The following is a 12,241-nucleotide window of genomic DNA, read 5'->3' on the forward strand; positions in this document are numbered from 1 at the left end:
TTGCTGAATACTGTATATTATTCTAGCTGCGAACTCAACCACGAGGCCCAGGGCCAGTGATGATCCTATTTCTGTTGAGAAGAGTCAGGAACACTTTCCATTTAATCCTGTCTCAGATAACATGCAGATGCTTTAACCCATAAAAATAAATCCAATTCTTTGAAGCCTAATGTGTGTCTCGGTGATTATATATAGACAATTGGAGCTATATTTCATTATTGGCTTTAATAAAAAAAAAAAAGCAAGGACTAAATGTCTGTAAGATAAAGCCCGTGAAGACATTTAAAGCCTATGATTGTCTTGATAATTGGAGGAAAATGCAGGAGGATTCAATAAAATAATAAGGTAGGTTTTTTTAAATTTTGGAGATAATATTTGGATCTAGAGCTATCAACACCGTTCAAGTGGGCCTAACTTTAATTCTCACTAGTGACAGGTAAACTGTTTCTGATTGCTTTTGGTTGAGATCTTGAATGAATAGCCATGTCTGCCACAGAAAGGGACTTGGCTTTGTCTAACGAGACACTGTAGGGACGTTCACGGTGGCAAAGGCAGCGATTTATGAATTTGTCCAGAGCACCACCTAGTGAATAGGTAAATACTGCTGCAGCAGCCTGAGGAACAGACAGTGCAATGAGCTAAATTCCTTGTTAAGACAAGTGAAAACTTTTTTATCTCTAGTTTCTAAACGGTTTTTCCAATTTGCATATATATATATATATATATATATTGCCTTAGTAAATATAGCAGAGTGAACATAAGCAATCATTTCTTAGGCGAATCAGAGTCTGAAAGCGTTTTAAGGTCATCCTTTTAAAAAACCAGCTCCCTATGGGGAGAATCAACCTTGTAGGTTAGCAATGGCTCAGAGTCTAGAGATCTTCATGATCTCAGTCTTCGTTACCTGTGCGTTTTTAACAAGTCTGTGTTTTTACACACTTGACCTCTTAATGACAAAAACTAAGTACAGAAGAATTCCATTGAGTTGATGGCACTGGTTGGTCAAGTTATAGTTAATAAATTACCCATATGTATACATACAATGACTCCCTTTTAAAACGTTCAGAGTGTGCCTTGCTATCCAAACCTTTTAATCTCCCCGACATGGGGCTGTGAGCTGCCCAAGAGCAGCGCTATGTAGGGACCTTGTACCCTAATGTCTAGCACGGTGCTCCATAGGACTGTGGATTTAAAGCAGTGGTCTCCACCTTGGCTGCACGTTGTAATCCTCAAACGAGCTTTCAAAAACACCGATGCCCAGTTCCCACCCCCAGAGATTCTGATTTAATTGGTTTGAAGAACGTTCTGGGTATTGGTAAAATTTCCTCAGGTGATTCTAACGTGCAGTTGGGAACCACTGATTTCAGGCATAAATTGTCCAAATGCAGAAATGGCAGCATCACTTCTCTGAGATACTAGAGGGCAGCCAGAAGGCGGTGGTGGGTGATGCAAAGGCATTTTGGGGCTGTCTGTAACCATATGGTGATGTGCTTGTCCCCAGCAGAGTGGCCCGCTGTGGTAATACAGAGTAACAGGGATTTTTCTGGTCTGCCAGTCACAGGTAGCGGAGATGAGTGAGAGGGGGTGTTTGAGGGCGTTAGAAAGCTCCAGAACTTAACTTCATCTCTGCCATTGGTTTCCAAACTGTCACATAAATAATTCACAAAGAGAGAAATTAATAAATTAATTATAATTTAAGAAATAATTATTTATTAAATTAATAAATACTATATGGAAAATGTTTAATTTCAGTAGTAATCATATGAGTTCAAACTAACATTTCCTCCCTCTTAATTATAATAAAAATTATTTTAATGATATTGAGGGTTAACAGTGATAGAGTGAAACTGATCTTCAATTGCCTGAATCCACTGGGCAGCATGGATCAAAGACTATAAAAGTGTTCTCATTCCTTGACTCTATAATTCCCTTTCTGAGAGTCTGTTATAAGGAAACAATTCACAGCATAGGAAAATCTACATAGACAAGGATATTCATCATCGTTATCTCCAATAGTGCAATGTCAGAAGCAAAGTATAAAACAACATGAGAAAAGTTAAGAAATATGAATTATATCCACTGGGTAGAATATTATGCAGCAATTATGAAACCCGACAGAAATGAAGATTGTGTTACCCATAGAAACGTTTATGCTCTAATGCTGAGTAAACTAATAAACTAATGCTGATACTGTTTGTAAACTATGATGTATGTTGTTTTTTTTTTTTAAAGGCCACTTGGGATATCTTCAATTCCAGAAAATTCCTCTCCTGGAAGCATCGCTGATCTGACATACCACACATTTGCTTTCTGTACCGGTTGGCCGACAATAGCTTCAGGTCTTTCATCTAAACTGTCTATCCTTGGAAATAGCTGTTGATCCTTTTCATCAGGTGTTGCTATGGGTACAGACATCTTTTAATTTTTTAACTACCTCTCCTTCACTTCCTTGTAAGAGCCAGATACCAATGAGAGGAGGAGGCAGTGAAAGTTCTCTCTGTCTATATTGCACATGGGAGAAACGAGAAACCCATTCAGTTCATCTCCCAGGTGATCCGTTGCTGGGCTCCCCTCCCTTCAACTTGAGATTTCTGGATGTTCTTAAAGGGCCTTGCCGAGCACCTGGAAAAGCAGTTTGAGGGCGAAGCTCATTACAAACAGACCAGAACCTCCAGCTTGGGTAATGCTAAAAATAACCAAACAGGAAAGTGGATGTACGGAAGGGGAATTGCTACAAAGCGGATAGGAATTATCTTGAATATTCATCTGTGAGAATTCCAGAACTTATATGGATACTGGAGCTTTGGGTAGGCTCTGCGTGAGAAAGCTAAGCTGTTGGAGTTCATTCTCCGGCTAAGGAGAGCAGCCAGCGCTGTCAGATCCTACAGCAAGCCGGCCCCGGCGGTCCACAACCGGTTAATCAACACTGATTGAGACACACACACTTTCCGTCGTGGTAGAGGGCTTGTCCTCTGTTACTAACTTACTATTAAAAATTATTAAACTATTATTCCAAAAATGATTCAGTCCAAATTATTTTCTATATTGCGGCCCAAAGAATACAGTAAGAGTCAGTCTGGCCCCAGTGGGATTCTTCTCCACCAGGGAGGCTGGAAAACATTCTACATAGATGAGCAGTGGCCCCCAGGGTGAGGGGACAAAAGGTGACCATTTGGACCTTAAGACTCTCCAGATTTATTTATTTATGTATTTATAATTGTGGAAAAAACACACACAACATAAAATTTGCCATCTTAACCATTTTTAAGTGTGCAGTAGCGTTAAGTATGTTGGTACTGTTGTGGGACAGATCTCTAGGGCCTTTTCATCTTGCAAAACTAAGACCTTGTACCCACTGAACAACAACTCCCCACTTCCCCGTTCCCCCACCCTGGGCAACACCATCCTGCTTTCCGTGTCAGTGAGAGTCTGACGGCCCATGTGAGTGGATCGCACTTAGCACGATGTCTGCCAGCTTTATCTGGGTAGTAGCACGTGACAGAATTTCCTTCTTTTTAAAAAATAATGAAAGTAAGACTGTCTATTTTCGTTACTTATTTTCTTTAACCTATAAATATGCTCAATGATTCCATCTCATAGTAACAAAAAAAATAACAAAAATAATAATAATCTCTTTTTCACAGATAAACCCCTAAGGTTCTGTTTTTCCTTTGTTCTCACTATCCTAATAAAGCCTCACTTTTACTCATTATGATCTGGTTTCTGCCTCACCACTCCTCTAAAACTATTTTCTCTAAGAGTATCAGAATGTTCTGGAATTTAAAAAAATTATTTTTAAAAGTAAAGTTTTTCTATCGCATGAGGCACTCACAGGAAATCTATTTCTTGGTCATGTTTTCTTTCCGACTTGGTCCTTTGTCCACTTTCTGCATGCTCTCTTCTTTTTACCTTCAGTTTTCTTTTAGCTTAGCTTTGTTTTTAGCCACAGAATCCCTGCAGAGCAGACAGAAATTACTCAGCAATAGATGGCTCTGCTCCGATGTCTAATTGCTCTCATGTAGTGGGATGCATTCTACTTGACATGCCCTGCACCTTACTTTGAGACCAGTTAGTTGAATGTGCCTTTCCGGGTTTAAGGCTAGGTGCTGCTTTCAGTCCATAATTTTGTGCAGGTTGCTGATGTGAATAGGGTGGAGGTAGAGCCAAGCTGGGGCTTAAGTCTGAGCCTAGAGGACGTGAGTTCTGAAAGTTCTTTGGGATTGTGTCAAATGTGACAGTCCTGCTCCATCCAGCAAGGGGTACATACAACTCCCATGAGGTTTGGCTCATGAACCCAGCTCAGCGGGGTGCCTGGGAGGGTGGGAAGCCCTGGTGGACTTTGTAGCATCTTTCAAGGCCCCCTGGGGAGAGAAGGGCTTCTAATCTTCTTCTAAGACTTCTCAGACTTTTCTACAGTTTTTCCCAGGAATGTTAATCCACGCCCTGGGTCCACTTCTCTGCAAATCAGAAGGCATTCTTAGTGAGAAGGCTCAAGATTTTGTGAATGTACCTTCTTTGCTTGGTGGAGTTTCTGGGGAGGAGAAAGCAGGCAGAAGCCAGACCATGTCGTACCACTCCAGAATCTTTTGGTTCTTCCCTTGGGACCTCTTTTTAAAAGTGTATAACATGAAGTTGTCTCTTTTTTCTTGTTTAATTGCAACTGGTAAATTTTTTATTGTTTCCTTTTGGCTTTTGTGTTTGTTTACAGTATTTTGTTCATTGTGTCAGCTAACAGGGAGAGATTCTATGAGCTGGCTTTGTTCTGCCATTTGTGCCGGGCAGTCCAACAGCATCACCCTTGTCACTAAATTTAATGACCTTTCCTTGGTACTCATCCCTCTCCGCCTCTTAAGCATTTTAATACAGTTGACCATGCTGTTATCTGACCCAAGTTACACGATAAGCTCTTCCTCCTAGATCCTAGCATCTCTTTTTCTGACTCCGTCTTCTCACTAAAATGAAGGTATTCAGCTGGTTTACAGTTCTCGGTGCTAGATGCACATTAGAATCACCGAGGGAGCGTTTTAGAAATACCTCACTCACAAGAATTCTAATTTCTTTAGCTTGAGAGTCATCCTGAATATCGGTATTTTTAAAAAATACTCTCCAGGGAATTTAATGAGTGGCCAGAACACAGGGCCACAGGCCTCCGTGTCGTGACAGCCTCTCTCTGCCCTGGTGCTGTAAGGCTCTAGTCCCCTCTAAAGAAGGCAGGCGGAGTCGCCAGAAATCCCCTGAAAGAGCAAGGAGGTGAGCAACCTTAGCAAGAGGGAAAACTCCATGAACAAAACCCACCAAATTCAAAGATACAACAACAGCAGGGAAAGAGGAGACCCAAAACAGACATGCTGATACTGTTTGGTAGGTGGGGAGTGGGGCCCAGAAGTTATCATTTTTAAAAGCCACCAGATGATTTTGGTCGTCAACGAGATCTCAGAACTGGTGCTCCAGACGTCCTTTGCTTGTCTCCTGCCAAACATGAGGTCTCAGGAAGGTCACTCGAATCCATCCTGTCCTGCCCAGACTCAGGCCCCTGGCTTCCCCCAAGTCTGAGGCTGGGCTATTTGGAACAATCTACAGAGCTTTAATCGGCCTTCACCCCACCGCCTCCTCCACTCTGTTCCTAGAGCCGTGGTTCTCAAATCTGAGGGTGCATTACCATCACCTGGGTGCTTTGTTACAGCACAATTCCCAGGCCCCATGCCTAGAATCGTGGATTCTGAAGTGTGGGGTTGAGGCCAAGCATTTGGATTTCTATCAAGTTCCCGGGTGCTGCTGCTGCTGCTGGTCTGAAGCCACATTCCGAGAAGCTCTGTGCTGGAGAGATTATCCCCAAACAGATTGGTGCATTTGTCCGTTGCACGAAACCCTTCAATGTTTACAGCGTAACGCCCGCCCACCGAGCAGGGCACACAGGCATCGAGCTGTGCTGTAGCTGCGGCATCGCCTTCCACCCTGCGTCTCTGGTTCCAGCACACAAGCATTTCCCTGTTCTGCCACCATGCCGTGTTCTTTCACACCTTCAGCCTTTGCATACACAATTCTCTCCCTGGAGCCTTTTCCTCCTATTTCTATATCGGGTAGACTCCCACTCATCAGTCAAGATCCTGCTTAAATGTCACTTTCTCCATGAAACCTTCACAGAACCTTTTTCTCTTCTCTCCTCTGTGCTCTAATTTAGAACATGTCTTGATGCATTTCGATTACTTGTTTGCATATCTCTCTCCTCCCCTAATACATGCTGAGCCCCTATGAATAAAGCGAAGTTTTATTCATTTTGTCCCTGTGTTCGCTACATCCCTAAGACCTAGCACAGCATCCAGTACAGAATACATGCTAAATAAACATTTATTGCAGGAAAAAGCGGACAATCAAGAGCAAACTATGTAAGCAAAGAGTTGATTGACTTTTTCCTTAGAACATAAAAATACTTAGAGCGAAAAGGCAGAATCATCCTTTAGTTGGGGGTTGGGCATATCACCTTGGCAGGACCTGGAAACTGATTTCAAGGCTAGACACTATGGAAGAGATGAAGATTTACAAAAAGAATTTCCTTAGACCACTGTACTCTCTGCATAGGAATTAATGCCATTTTCCTTATTCCCCACACCACACCCCAAAAAGGGCTCAGCATTTTAAATCCAACTGGTACAAAAAAGAGTTTGGGTGCGGTCCCATTCTTCTGGGCAAATAAACTACAAATTCTTTTACCTGACAAAAAGCCAGAGAAGTGACTTAATAAAACTCTTCACATCTGAAATAAAGGACATGCTGTAATTTGGAGGATGGAGACCCAGAGTCCTTCCTTTTATTAAGATGAACACACATATCTTAGGCTTAAAGACACTTAAACGGTCACAGGAGAAATTTAGCATGGTTGAAAAAAAAATTACAACCATCCATTCTTAGGCTGCTAAGATATTGACTAGGCTGGGGAAACCCTAAATTTATAGATGATTCTGAGGGCAAGGGTGTTTCTCTGTCCCTGGCTGGTATTTTATAATACATGCCATTGTGTTCAACCTTCTAGAATTTATGCCATGAAGTGTTGTACATTCAGATAAAAGCTGGCCCGAGAAAAGGAAATTGTTGGCAGAACATATTTTGGTAAATGATTTACAAAAGCATATGAGTTGGTTTGTTCTGAGTTTTAAACTTCCCTTCAATAAAACATTGACCAAGGACTTGGAGGTCTGCCTGTGCTCGTACTTCAGAAGGGCAAAGCACTGCATGTCAGGAGTGAAAGGTGCTGTTTGTGTGCTGAGAAATACTGTGGGAGTCAACTGCTGATTCAGCGCAGAGAAATCATTCGTTCATTTTCTCACTGCCTCAACTAGCTTGTATGGAGGGTCAACCAGGTGCCGGGGGCTCTCCTTGGCCCTGAGGGCACAGCACGTAACAAAACGACACAAGTTGCTGCCCACATGGATCCTACACGCTAGCTGGGGAGAGTCAATAAACCAATATACATCACTGTGGAGAAAAATGAAGGTAGAAGCAGGCTCGAGAATGGTGGGAGTGGTGAGGCTGTGGTTTTAAACAAGATGGCCAGGGAAGAGCTCGCTGGCCCGAGGGAGGTAGAAGAGTGACCGGAGCTGCTATCAGGGTAGAGCAAACGAGAGGGACAAAAGCTCCGGGTGGGACACACACCTGCCAGGCGTGAGGACTAGCGTTGAAGTCACCAAGAATTAAGCCCAGCGGTGTTGGACAGGGTAACTGTGAGCCAGAACATGCTGGGGTGAGCGAGTGGATGGAGGAGCAGTTGAAGATGAAGTTCAGGAGAACCCAAGGGGGCCTGGTCATATACAGCCTTGGATTCCGGTCATGTATGATGATTCTGGCTTTTACTTGGTGTGAGATGGGAAGTCTTTGTGATATTAATTAGGAAAGTGATTAAGATCTACATGATGTTAAATTATAATAGGACTGGCCTGGCTACTGTCTTCAGAATAGGCTGAAGGGAGATACTAGCAGAGCATGAATTAGAAGGACGATTCCAATAATCTAGTGAGAGATGGTGGTGGCTTGGACAAGAATTTCAGTGCTGAGGTGGTGAGAAGTGATCAGGTACTGATATATTTTGAAAAAAAGTGCTGACAGGATCTACTAAAAGACTGGGTAGACAATGCAAGAGAAAGAGAGAGGTCAAGAATGGCTTCAAAGTTTTTGGCCTGAACTACGGAGAGGGCGGAGCTGCCATTCACTGAGAAGGGAGAGGCTTTGAGAGAGGCAGAGAGAGCTGCATTTGGGCATATTAAGTAGGGATGCCGAGGAGACATCCAAGCGGAGCCTGGACCTAGGGAAACATGTTTGTGTTGAACATAAAACTCGGGGAGTCGTCTGCATATTAATAGTATCTTATCCATCAGACTGGATGTGATCACCAAAGATGAGTATGTAGTTAGAGAAGAGCAGATGTCCAAAGGCAAACACGCTACGCTCTGCAAGGTGTGGCCACCAGGGAAACGCAGAAGCAGCAGCCCGTGGGCTGGGAGGATGCCCAGGGGAGTGTGGCCTCCTGGAGGGCAAGTGAAGGGAGTGTTTTAAGGAAGAGGGAACCATCACTCCTATCAAATGCTGTGATTGGCCAAGGATATAAGCATTGAGAATCATCTAATCGATTTAGCAAGCCTCGACCTTAACAAGAATAGTTCCAGTGGGATAGTGAGGGTGAAGCCATCATTGGAACGGGGCCAGGGGAGAACAGCAGGAGAAAAGAAATTGGTGCAGTGGGCACAGACCACTCTGCAATACCCTTGGCTGTAAAAGGAAGGAAAGAGATGGGGTGGTACCTGGAGGGGGAAGAGTGGATACGAAGGAAACCAGGTGTTCAGGGAAGTTCAAAAAGAAAGAAGTAAGAGCATATTTACGTGAAGTTGGGGAAGGTCCAATAGAGAATTGCTGACGTAGAAGGGGGGTACTTACAGGACTGACGTCCTTGGGTAGCTGAGAAGGGATGGGCTTCAATCAGGAGTGTGGACAGGTCTCCACACCCAGGAAGGAAGCTGCCGAATACAGGCACGAAAGCAGGTAGGGGTGTGTGTGTGTGTTGGGGGGGGCGGGGGGTGTTGCGAAAGTACTCTTTTGATTGCTTCTATTTTCTCGGTGAACTTTGAAGCAAGATCATCACCTTGAGGTCTGCTTGGTCTAAGGAGAGTGAGGATGAGCAGCTCCTGGAGTATCACAGAGGAAAAGGTCTTTCCGAGTCATGTAGGGTAGAGTGGAGTGAATGGACTCGGGAAGCAGCAGGGCCTCACTGAGGGCCCACTCCTATTAGTAGTCCTGAACTTGATGTGACAGGATGGCACTTTAAAGGAGATCTCTAGAGGAGAGGAAGTCAAAGAACCGAGAGGTAAGGACTTGGGAAGAATCATACACGTGGATATTGAAATTACCAAGAATTAATACAAGAGAAGTGTTGGAGGATGTAATAGTGATCCTGGAGCTAAAATATTTAAGAGGTAGACTATTCAAAATTTTGACTATTGTGCAATCAAATAGAAAAACTCAAAATGCCTTAAAACCCCAATTTTGAGTCTATTTACTATGAAGACTAATATTGATTTCTATTAACTATCCTTTGGCGCCACCTGCTGGACACAGACCAAAGCAAGTAACTATAGGAAGGATGAAGCCGCCAGGGAACGTCCTTGTGATTTTAATGAATTTCATAGGGGTTGGGGGAAAGGATCTTAGTGAACTGTGATTAATTAGAAAACTCATCTTTGAATTTCATCAGAAGCAATCAATTTTACAAAAATTGGTTTCCAAAAGATGTAGGGAAGAAATAAAAGATACAAGAAGAAACAAGATATAGAAGAAAAAGGAATGAAAGGAGATAAAAGAAAAGGAAGCAGGAATGAGATGGCAAAATTGTCTAATTATTCTATAACTTGTCTTTTGGGAAATATACTGTCAATTTTGTTATTTTTTTCATGTGTACATGTGTTTTTCCCCCCTCAACTTAAAAATTACTTGTGATACACACGCCCCAGCCTGTACCTTGTACCGGGCCAGGTGAAGAAAGGTAGATGCTTTGTACCTACCAGGGATTGGAGCAGGAAGCAGTACTTGAAAGTGAAGATGGTTATATAACAAGGCAATTGTACGTAACACTACTGAACTGTATGCTTAAAAATGTTAAGATGGTAAATTTTATATTATGTATTTTTTTAACCACCATTAAAAAATTAAAAAGGGCAACGTGATTGAACCTTGTGGTGATGGAAATACTCTGTATCTTGATTGTGTCTGTGTCAGTACCTTGGTTGTGATAGTGTATCATGGTTTTGCAAGATGTCACCACTGGGGGGAATCGGGTAAAGGGAACATGGGATCTTTCTTTATTATCTCTCATGACCGCAAAATTGAAAGTTTAATTTAAAGAAAACAATAAAGATATCATAAAATATAGTTTGGTATTATAAAAAAACTGATCCAAGACCAGAAGCATGAAGAAATTGGTAGAACTGAAAGGATGATCATCAGTGTAGCTTTCTCAAATCAGCAAAGTTGATAACAAATTATTTGAATCCCCACGAGGAGACTGTCAGACCCAAACTTAGCAGCTTGGGAGGAGGACGGGCTGCCCACCTGTAAGTCTCTGGTAGAAAATTCCTAATTTGGGAAAGCTCAGAATAATTTGTGGGTGAGAGGCTCTCTCTTAGTAAACAATGCATAGAAAAATACTCCTAAGCCCTCTCCTAGAGGGCAGAAGCATTTGGGGAAAGTAACCACCTGAAAGTGGCCCTCTCTTCTCCTTAACTCCCAAATCCAATCCATATGGGTCTCTCGGGCCAAACAGCTTCTGGGTCTACAGGAAGCTGCAAGAAAGCTGCTTCCTAGGTTTAGCTGGACTCTGGAGGAGAACCAGCAGAGGGCTTTTTCTCCCAGGGGCTGGATGATTGACAATGGTGGCTGTTTGTGTGAATGCAGATAAAAGGAGATAAAAGGAGCCCCTGGGGAATATCATCTATCCTGACAAATGTGCCTGGTTACTGGACTTCCATGAAGGCAGGAAGAAGCTAAATGGGTCAGCTAAGTCTTCCTGCCTAAGAGGTTAGTAAGGCACATGGAGACCAGTATCACGGACCCTTCCTCCACGTACATCAGCAGGGATTGGCAGCCCGACTCCTGCATGTTAAATCCCTGGAATGAAGACCAATTTGCCACTCTCTTCCTGTGACTGCTGCCTTTTAGGGTATTTAAACACTCTCACCTGGGTACTCCACCAAACATCCAACAAAAACAACAAATCCCACCTGCGATCTTCAGCAAAGACAGGATACTAAGTTGTAACGAATAGAATACAAGTCCACAGAAACGAAGCTGCTGGAGGAGAGAGATGACAATTTAGCAGGGAAAAAAGATCAAATAAGGGGAGTCACTGGCAATAAAGAAAAGAATTTCTGAAGTCAAATATAACTTACCGATTAAGCAATTTCAAAGATAAGTAGACGTTTACTGTTAAGACCCAAACTTGTTGCCTGGAAGAGCAAGTCTAAAAAACATCTCAATGATCAGAGGAAAAAAAAGGTATATTAATAGAGAGGATAAGAGACTTGGGGAATAGGCCTGAAAACCTAATTCTATAATAGAACTTCTGAAAGAGGAGAGGCAACACTTTTAAAAAATAATAAGAGAAAAGTTGAATAGTTATTGGTGGCCTGTAGACTGAAAGGGTACACTGATTTCCAGACTACATTGATGAGAAAAGACTCATATCCAAGCAAATCCCAATAAAATTCCTGAGTTCAAAAAAGAAAGAGAAAATCATAAAATCTTTAGGCAAAAAGACCAAATCACTTCTCAATGAAAAAGAATCTGATTGGCATCTGGACATCTTATATGTAGCTATAGAAGCTAGTGAAATTGAATCTATGGACTTGTGAGAGAGAAGAACTACAAACGTTGCAATCTTATACCCAGCCAAGATATCCCATCTAACATGGTTTCTTTAGGGTATGTAAGAATTCAGAGATCATACACCTAAGTGTTTCCAAATGAGGGATGCTCTCAAGGAAATACTCTCAACAAACCACACATGAACCCAGACATTCAGACAGGGCAAGAAGAAGATGAGAAGAAACAAGATGAGAGATGAAACTTGAGATCTTTATATCTAGAATCTATTCTTATCTACCTACCTAAATGAATAAGCATAGACTGTCAGTAAATCTGTAATGTTAGTGCAAATATGGATCTAGAAATAAAAGAGCATACTTTATGGATAATTTAACAA

The 12,241-nt window shown here is 42.3% G+C and overlaps 1 pseudogene; it reads right to left on the bottom strand.

The window, feature by feature from the left end:
* The window catches only part of LOC138398807 (large ribosomal subunit protein uL30-like 1), a 57,763-nt pseudogene extending 51,779 nt beyond the window's left edge, over positions 1–5,984 (bottom strand).
* Positions 5,985–12,241: the final 6,257 nt, after the last annotated feature.

The sequence above is a fragment of the Eulemur rufifrons genome, chromosome 18 (genome assembly GCF_041146395.1).
Source record: "Eulemur rufifrons isolate Redbay chromosome 18, OSU_ERuf_1, whole genome shotgun sequence".
Taxonomy (NCBI): Eukaryota; Metazoa; Chordata; class Mammalia; order Primates; family Lemuridae; genus Eulemur; species Eulemur rufifrons.